This window comes from Dasypus novemcinctus, chromosome 12, assembly GCF_030445035.2.
Source record: "Dasypus novemcinctus isolate mDasNov1 chromosome 12, mDasNov1.1.hap2, whole genome shotgun sequence".
In the NCBI taxonomy this organism is placed as follows: domain Eukaryota; kingdom Metazoa; phylum Chordata; class Mammalia; order Cingulata; family Dasypodidae; genus Dasypus; species Dasypus novemcinctus.
Genome location: NC_080684.1, coordinates 33,320,151 through 33,328,107, shown reverse-complemented (window position 1 = coordinate 33,328,107; position 7,957 = coordinate 33,320,151). Strand labels below are relative to the sequence as shown.

The following is a 7,957-nucleotide window of genomic DNA, read 5'->3' as shown; positions in this document are numbered from 1 at the left end:
AAGAATATTTTTGTTAAAAAATATGTATATATAGAGGACTTACTGATATTCTACTATAAAACTATTGTGATGAGTAATAGAAGAAATTTTAGCATCGAGGGGGAGAAAGTGGCCATAGTAGTTGCTGAGGGCAGGGAGAGGGTAGAAGAGATGTGATGTGGGGGCATTTTTAGGATTTTGAGTTGCCTTAATGATGTTGCAGGGTCAGATGCTGGACTTTATATATCCTGCCATACCCACTGAATGTACTGGGGGAGAGTGCGAACTACAGGGTAAACTATTATCTGTGTAGTGCAGCAGTGCCCCCAAATGTGTTCACTGATTGTGATGAGGGTGCCACAATGATGAGGGAGGTTGTTGGTGTGGGAGGAGTGGGGTGGGGGATGGGGGGTATACAGGAAATTCTTATATTTTTTAGTATAACATTTTTTTGTGATGTACATATCTTCAAAAAAATACGATTTACAAAACTGATGTGGTGGGGAGTAGGGAGCGGGTTATATGGGAACCTCATGTTTTTTGTTTTTTTATGTTTTTTAATGTAACATTCCTTGTGATCTATTAATTAAAATTTTGTCTGTAATTAAAAGACCTGTATTAAAATAAATAAATAAAATAAAATTTGAATTAAAAAAATATATATATATATAGTCCCATGTTTGTACTACTGAGGAAGCCTAGATTAGGGATCAATAGATGGATCTGGAACCTGGCAGAAAAAAAATGCTGCCATTAAACCCACGTGGCCACGAATACCCCACAAGATGGCTGCTGGAAGAACCTGCGAGAATCTCCATTCAGACCAGGATTTCCTCCAGAAGCCAGGAGAAGCCCGGGATATTCTCCAGGGGCCTTATCATTGGGTCCTCCCCAGGGATTGAGGGATGGGGTAATCAATCAAAACAGCAAACAGCTGGGACTCCCCTGTCATTAGCAAAGGGGCAGGATCATTATTAGTTTAAAAAGCAAGTGTGAAATCAAAAAGACCCTGCTCATGGGAAGTGGATTTGGTTCAACTGATAGAGCGTCTGCCTACCACATGGGAGGTCCGGGGTTCAAACCCAGGGCCTCCTGACCCATGTGGAGCTGGTCCACGCATAGTTCTGATGCGTGCAAGGAGTGTTGTGCCACGCAGGGGCGTCCCCCGTGTGAGAGAGCCCCATGTGCAAGGAATGCGCCCCGTAAGGAGAGACGCCCAGCGTGAAAGAAAGTTCAGCCTGCCCAGGAATGGTGCCGCCCACACAGAGAGCTGACACAGCAAGATGATGCAAGGAAAAGAAACACAGATTCCCGTGCTGCTGACAAGAACACAAGCAGACACAAAAGAACACACAGTGAATGGACACAGAGAGAAGACAACGAGGGGCGGGGGGGAATGGGAGGGAAATAAATAAAAAATAAATCTTTTTTTAAAAAAAGACCCTGCTCTTGCCTTTTCCCCCCTGCCTGGATCAGCACACAAGTAATTTTGTAATCTGTAATGGGGACTTGTGGTCTGTAAATCAGCTCTCTTTATCTTTTCAGTCCTTTCCTCTCTACCTGGGACCCATAATCTATTATTTTCTCTCATTTATCTTCCCTCCCTTCCTTAATAAATTACTGGCCTAAATTGGCTTGCAGTTAAAATTCATTTTTTTGTAGCTTAGTCAAGAACCTCTAGAGAAAATCTGGCTACACTATTAACAATTCTCACAGTTCACTACGTTTTTCAGTCCCTAGATTAACCTCTAGCTTTCTTTCAATTGACATTTACATCCCTAGGCTACCCCTTTCAGCCACAATCACACTTGTAAATCAGCAGTGTTAGCTATATTCACTGGATGTGTTACCATCAGTGCTATCCATTTCCACACATTTCTTCTTTTCTCTATCTGCTCTACTGACCATAAGATTTTGATTTTCCTGTCTTCTAGAGCACTGATTTTTTTCCTGCCTGTTCAAATCTGCTCTTGAATGCTTCTAATGTATTTTCCTTTTTTCTTTTTTTAACTTTAAATTATCTTTTTTTTAAAGTTAATAGATCACACAAAACTTTACATTAAAAAACATATGAAGTTCCCATATACCCCATTCCTTTCCACCCCCATCAGTTTTTTATTGTATTTTTTTTAAGATACAGAGATCACAAAAAATGTTACATTAAAAAATATGAGGGAAGCAAACTTGGCCCAGTGGTTAGGGCGTCCGTCTACTACATGGGAGGTCTGCGGTTCAAACTCCGGGCCTCCTTGACCCGTGTGGAGCTGGCCCATGCGCAGTGCTGATGCGCACAAGGAGTGCTGCGCCACGCAGGGGTGTTCCCCGCGTAGGGGAGCCCCACGCACAAGGAGTGCGCCCCATAAGGAGAGCCGCCCAGCGCGAAAGAAAGTGCTGCCTGCCCAGGAATGGCGCTGCACACACGGAGAACTGACACAACAAGATGACACAACAAAAAGAAACACAGATTCCCGTGCCGCTAACAACAACAGAAGGGGACAAAGAACACGCAGCAAATGGACACAGAACACACAACTGGGGGGAAGGGGAAATAAATAAATAAATAAATCTTAAAAAATATATATATATATAAGAGGTTCCCATATACGCCACCCCCCACCCCACTCTTCCCATCTAATGCATTTTCAATTTCCATTGTGTTTTTCATCCACTTAAGTTCTGTTATGTTCTTTTTTTAAACTTTCTAATTCATCTTTTTGTTCACATATCATCTTCCTTATATCCTTTCATTCTACATCCAAATTTAGTTTATTTCTAGTCACATTTCCCTTTAGCTCCTGGAATTGATTTAGATTTGACTAAACATCTTCGATTAGTTAAACAACTCTCTGTATTTCCCCTGAGGTGTTCATTTGTTCACCTGACTGAGCCGTCTCTTCCTGATTATTTGTATGGCTTGAGATCTTTTGTCAATGTCTGGGCACTTGATCGTTTTGGCGTGCTAACTCTTGGAAGTCCATTTCTCCCTCTTGCCTAGGACGTTGGGTGTAGACTGTGTGTTAAGGCTCTTCTTGCAAGGATTGATTCATATTAATAAAGCATACAACTCACCCAGGGTACAATCAATGGTATCTGGCATAATCCCATAGTTGTGCATTCATCACTTCAATTATTATTACAGCATTTTCATTATTTCAATAATCATTGTCCTGGCTCTCCAGGTGCCAGCTTATATAAACTGGTGGCATTCTGGGCACACCCTGCAGAGGGACTCGTTGGCCGATGCAGTGCTAAGGGGTTCCCCGGCCCTTTCAGCAGGGGTAAAACAATAAGAGGGGGTGGTCACAAAGGGGGCAGAACATCTGTATTCCTTGTCGCTCACCGCAGTCTGGCGCTTGGGAAGTTTGTGAGGGAAATGACCTCGCGGGTCTCCAGTGAGATTTGAGGTTTCTTAGAGGAAGGAGGTGGCAGAATGAGAAGCATCCACTGCGGCCACCTCAGCGGCTTTCTTGGTTACCTCCATGTGACATACCCGCCAGTGCTGTTAGTTGGAGCATTTGACATTGTACAGCAAAGAAATGGTTATGGAGAAGCCCAGTCCATTGTTTGTAGTGCAGGAGTTTGTGAGGCAATATTACACTTTGCTGAATAAAGCTTCAGAATATTTACACTGATTTTATGGCAGGAATTCTTCCAGTGTTCATTGCAGAGTAGGTGTCAGTGGAAAGCCCCAGGAAGATGTTTATAGCCAAGATGATATACACCACAAAGCCTCTCATCTTCAGTAAATGTCGTACTAAAATTCATCATGTGGCTGCTCATGCAACCTTGACTGATGGAGTAGTTGTCCAGGTCATGCGTTTGCTGTCTAACAGTGGACAGTCAGAGAGGAAGTTTATGCAAATCTTTGTTCTGGCTCTTGAAGGGTCTGTTCTAAATAAGTTTTATGTTCATAATGATATGTTTCAGTATGAAGATAAAGTGTTTGGTGATTCTGAACCAGAATTGATGAGGAATCAGAAGATGAAGTAGAAGAACAAGAAGAAAGGCAACCATCTTCTGAACCTGTCCAAGAAAATGCCAGTAGAGGTTACTGTGGAGCTCTCCCTGTGAATAATGGGGAGAATCTTCTCATGAGCCTGAATCTGAGCCAGAATATGAAACAAAGACTGAAGAGCTGAAACCTCAAGTGGAGGAGTACTTAGAAGAATTAGAGAAGTCTACTTCTCCTTCACCTGCAGAACCTGTTCCTCTGCCACAAGAACCGCCAAAGCTGAGAGTTGAAGCTAAACCAGAAGTTCAGTCTCACCACCTAGCATGCATGAACAACCTAGAGAACGACCTGGTTTTCTTCCAAGAGGACCAAGACCAGGTAGAGGAGTTATTAAACCGAATGAATCTGACAACTGTAGAATAATTTATAATCCCGACAGTCATCAACTTTTTGTTGTTAACTTGCCACATGATATTGATGAAAATGAACTGGAAGAATTCTTCATGAGTTTTGGAAACATTGTGGAACTTTGTATCAATACCAAGGGTGTTGGGGGAAAGCTTCCAAATTTTGGTTTTGTGGTTTTAGATGACTCAGCATCAGTTCAGAGAATCTTAATTGCAAAACCAATTATGTTTTGAGGGGAAGCGTATTTAAATGCAGAAGAGAAAAAAACAAGAGCTGCAAGAAAGCAAGAAACCAGGAGTGGTGGCAATGATCACAGGGATATTAGGTGCAGTGATCGAGGTCCTGGTGGTCCAAGTGGAACAGCGGGTGGTGGAATGATGCATGACCATGATGGAAGAGGACCTCCTCCAAGAGGCGGCATGGCACAGAAACTTGGCTCTGGAAGAGGAACTGGGCAAATGGAAGGCCACTGTACAGGACGGTGTCGCTGAAGCTCCACTGCAGGCAAAGTTTTGGCAGTGGTACATTATTCATCTTGTTTGCATTCTTGTTAATTTCTTATTTTTTGGCTTTGGAATGTGACACAGCCTTTTAAATCATTTCTTTGATGTGAAAAGCATTTTTAGTTATCAGTTAAATTGAGGTGGGCATTATTTCCCCAATTTCACAAGATGATTCACATTGTTAAACTGTATATCTAGACTTTGAGAATTAAGGACTGAGAAATGACCACATCTTAAACCATCTACAACAAAATGAACTTAAAAGGACATGCCCAGATGAATTCAGGTCTTTGAGTCAAAAAAAAATCCTCTGCTGCACATTTTGTTTGTTACTGTTTCTGCCTATTAATATTGGAAACACAAATAGCGCAATTTGTGTAATTGGAGAATTTTGCCTTTCTCTTGACTCCCCCCCTCCCCCAATTACAAACCAACAGAAACTTGCTATGCACTCATCAAAATGCACCAATGGGTACTCTGAACTCCTCATTAGCACTGACATCTGCAACAGGAGGCAACAGGGGAAAAAATCATCCTTTACAGTAGAGAATCGTTTGTGAAATGATGAAATGATGAGGGCATTTTATCTGCTTGCTGTGACAGTGTGTGTACACACAAACCTTAACAAGTCTACAAGTGTATTCCAGAAAGAAATAATTTAGTTATGAACTAAATAACACAATTCAGAACTTCAAATGCTATGATATGGTCTTTAGTATTGGACCAGATTTAGTAGCTCTGTGTCTAAGATTTTTTCTACCTGCCCCTCTCCATTCAGTACAGGGTTGGCTGGCAGCTCAACACACTCCTCCCCTTCTTCCTTTCATTAAAGAGTGTACAGTGAAAATTGTTTTTACTGTATTTTTTCCTCTGGTATTGTAATAAGCATGATGGTGCCTTATATTAGTACATCATTCCAGTCTTGCTGGTAATTTTGTACAGTATAGTGTATGAATTGCTGTGTTGTAAAGCCAACCAGCTGCAAAATGTTGGAAAATCATTGGAGTGTATAAAAATTGCAGTATCATTAAAATCAGTAACGTTGACTAGCATATTAATAATAATAATAATAAAATTTTCTAAGCGAAGAGGCGGCTGGGCAGCGTTGGAAACTCTTCAGGACCAGGCTGTTTCAGGATTTTGCAGGGCAGGAGGTGTCTGGACATCGATTTGGGGGGAAGCAAACATGGAGTTGAAAAATGTCAACCACCACACCATGGAGCCTAGAGTGCCTACAACTGAAAGCAGGAGGATTGCATCCAGCATCCATGTGGAATCTAAGCCCCCTCTTGACATAGATATGGAATGGACACAACCAAGCCAAGGTCCACAGGAAGGAGGAATACAGTAAGGATTAGAGTGGACTTAATGATATTCTATTCATGAACTAATGTGGTTAATAATCAAGAAAATGTGGCATTGGTGTGGAAAAAGTGGCCATGGTGGCTGCTGGGGGCAGGGAATGGGAGGAAGAGATGAGATGTGGAGGCATTTTTGGGACTTGGAGTTGTCCTGGGTGGTGCTGCAGGGACAATTGCTGGACATTGTATGTCCTCCCATGGCCCACTGGATGGAACGTGGGAGAGTGTGGGTTATGGTGTGGATCACAGGCCATGGGATGCAGCGATGCCCAGAGATGTACTCACCAGATGCAATGGATGTGTCATGATGATGGGGGAGAGTGTTACTGTGGGGGGAGTGATGGGGTGGGGGCAGTGGGGGTGAATGGGAACCTCATATTTTTTGAATGTAATATATTTTTTAAAAATGAATAAATTGAGTAGAATTTGGGAAAAAAATTTTTTTCTTCACCTCTCAATCTCTCTATACTTCCCCTGCCATACATAGTGGCTATTTCTGGCTAGTCTTTTGATTTTTGGTAGGTTCTTGATAACATTTACAATCTCTTTTGATTGGTTTGTTGAGGTTTTCTATTTCTCTAGGGTCAGTGTAGGTTGTCCATGTATTTTTAGGAATCTATGCATCTCATCTACATTGTCTAGTTAGTTGGCATACAGTTGTTCATAGCATCCTTTTACAATTTCTTTTACCTCTTTGGGATCAGTAGTAATGTCCCCTCTCTCATTTCTGAAATATTTATTTGCATCTTCTCTTTTCTTGTCAGTCTAGCTAATGGTTTGTCAATTTTGTCAGTCTTCTCGAAGAACCAACTTTTGGTTTTATTAATTCTTTCTATTGTTTTTTTGTTGTTGTTGTTCTCAATTTCATTAATTTCTGCTCTGATCTTTGTTATTTTATTCCTTCTGCTTGCTTTGGGAATAGGTTGCTGTGATTTTTCTAGTTCCTCCAGCTGTGATTTTAACTCTCTCTTTTTTCTTATTTTTTTTAAGGAGGTACCAGGGATTAAACCCAAGATTTCATACATGGGAAGCAGGTGCTCAACCATTTATGCTATATTTGCTTTCCTCTTTTTTTCTTTTTTCTTTTTCTATTTTTTTTCTTTTTTTCCCCCTCTTCTTTTATAATGTAAGCATTGAGGGTTATAAATTCCCCTCTCAGCACTGCCTTTGCAGCATGTCACAGGTAATGATGTGTTCTCATTTTCATTCATTTCAAGATAGATATTTACTGATTTGTCTTGCAATTTCTTCTTTGATCCACTGATTATTTAAGAGTGTGTTGTTTAATCTCCACATATTTGTTAATTTTCCCTTTTTCTGTCTGTTGATTTCCAGCTTCATTCCATTATGATCAGAGAAAGTGCACAGTATAATTTTGATATTTTTAAAATTTATTGAGATCTGTTTTTGTGACCCAACATACTGTCTCTCCTGGAGAAAGAGCCATGAACACTTGAGAAGAATATATATATCCTGCTGTTTGGGGATGTAATGTTCTGCATATGTCCATTAGGTTTAGTTCATTTATCATATTATTCAATCTCTGTTCCTTAATTGATCCTCTGCCCAGATGTGCTATCCAATTATGACAGTGGTGTATTGAAGTCTCCAACTATTATTGTAGAGACATCTATTTCTTTCTTTAGTTTTGCCAGTGGTTGCCTCATGAATTTTGGGGCATCCTAGTTAGGGTCATATATGTGTACAATTGCTATTTCTTCCTGGTGAATTGTCCTTTTTATTAATATATAATG

The 7,957-nt window shown here is 40.8% G+C and overlaps 1 pseudogene; it reads left to right on the top strand.

The window, feature by feature from the left end:
- Window positions 1–3,515: 3,515 nt before the first annotated feature.
- LOC101411275 (ras GTPase-activating protein-binding protein 2 pseudogene) lies at window positions 3,516–4,354 on the top strand (annotated as a pseudogene).
- The last annotated feature ends 3,603 nt before the right edge of the window (window positions 4,355–7,957 follow it).